Genomic DNA, 1,963 nt, shown 5'->3' on the forward strand with positions numbered 1-1,963 from the left:
ATGTTGTTGACCAGTGGTATTACTCCCTCATCTGCGTAAGTGGAGTATTGCTGTAAAGGCATTCAAACGCCTCTCGTGACAGGTATCACATCAATTACTTCTCCCACTGCGCCTTTGCTACTGTTATCTCATATGCCCCTCGACCGATATACCAGTTGTTTATACGAACACTTTCCAATTTTTCATAAAACAGGTGGAAATAAAAAAATAATTGTACAAACATGCCTTCTGCCACAGCAGCCGTCTGCTCAATAAATATTAAACTGTTTAGCTAGATATTGACTCAAATTATCTGATTAACTTCTTAATTGGCGGAACGACAGTTAGTGGCAAAGGTGAGTTCGAAGGCAATGAGAAGACTACGCAATGTAAGTTTTTGAAACCGAGTAAATGTCGTTCCCTAAAGTACTGCAGCGCAAGAAACACCAGTTCTCTTTCCACCAAACCGAAAGTGAGACTCAAGAAGCGCGGGAAGTTGAGTACAAGCGCTACTCCCGCTGATTCAGTATGCACTGTGAAGCGGAAGGAAATGATATCGGTGCGGGTTCCAAAGCTGAAACTATCCCCCCCCCCCCCCCCCCCCACCAATCTTCAACCGATCTGATCGGCAAAGATCGACGGTGACGTCACTGTCTCTGCCGTAACTGATGATGTCGTCATCATCTCCGTCGCTACCACCCAGACCTTTCAGTTGAAAAACTTCTAATGGGAATTAAACGCTATGTATGCGAAGGGGTGAATGGAAAGGGTGCGGTTGTAATCCTCAGTGGCTTGGGCTGACGACTTGGTGACGGTAAGAGCGCCTCCTGGCCATTTAATGGAACAACCAGGTATAACTCTTCGCGGGCAACCCTCGCGGCCCGTCTTTAGTTTAACTGCCACCTGAAAATGTGGTCAGTTAGCTCGCAATCCGGTGGGCAGATTGAGATGACGCCACAATCTGCCCACCGTTTTTCAAATGAAATTAATAATAATTGGTGTTCTGGGGGGAAAGGAAATGGCGCAGTATCTGTCTCATATATCGTTGGACACCTGAACCGCGCCGTAAGGAAGGGATAAAGGAGGGAGTGAAAGAAGAAAGGAAGAGAGAGGTGCCGTAGTGGAGGGCTTCGAAATAATTTCGACCACCTGGGGATCTTTAACGTGCACTGACAACGCTCTGGCCTCTCCCCACTCTCGTACCAATAGAATGAAAACGCCGATGGTCGATTTCTAAAGGCACATTGAAGACTTTTGCCACCTGTCAAAATAGTTGCAAACTGAAGTATTAGAACACCAGGAATTAAACACCTTAAAGACCGAAGCAACATTTGTACTTTTATTAAAGGTGCACTATGCGTAAGAATCCTATAAAATAAAGTAGACATTTGTACTGGTGGTAGAATCTGTCAGCCAGAAATGGCGGAACATTCGCCACTAAGCTAACTCTTTTGCGCAATATATTTGATGCGTTCGCTAGTTGGAATAAAAAAGCGCATGTGCGATGTTAGGGACTCTGAACTCACCTAAAACCATGAAATTAGTGCTATAGTTAGAGCAAACGCTGATAAAAAGCTGTCACTTGACAGTTTACAGACAGATCGGAATGAAACGCGAACAGTGCCAGTGAGCACAACAAAATATTTTATTTCTCTACTTTCAGCTGCAGTACACAACTAGCTTGATTCATGTTTCTAGGTAAAATTTCTACCAAAGTACACATTCAAGAACCAGTTGTAAAGGAACATCTGGATGCGAAATAGAAAGCTATGGCTTAATCCCGCATTCGCGTTTCATTCTGGCCTGACTGTTCAGAATCGTGCACAAACGGTTTTTAAAGGTTATGACATAGAAGGCAGGAAAAATATCTGGTCATGGAAAAAATTCAGGGTTCAATGGGTTAGGAGAACAGCGGCTACACGAAAAGGAAATTTAGTCTTCCACTCGGTACAAACATCCGCATGCTGGGATTGAAATATCCTCC

Source organism: Amblyomma americanum, chromosome 9 (genome assembly GCF_052857255.1).
Source record: "Amblyomma americanum isolate KBUSLIRL-KWMA chromosome 9, ASM5285725v1, whole genome shotgun sequence".
Classification (NCBI taxonomy): domain Eukaryota; kingdom Metazoa; phylum Arthropoda; class Arachnida; order Ixodida; family Ixodidae; genus Amblyomma; species Amblyomma americanum.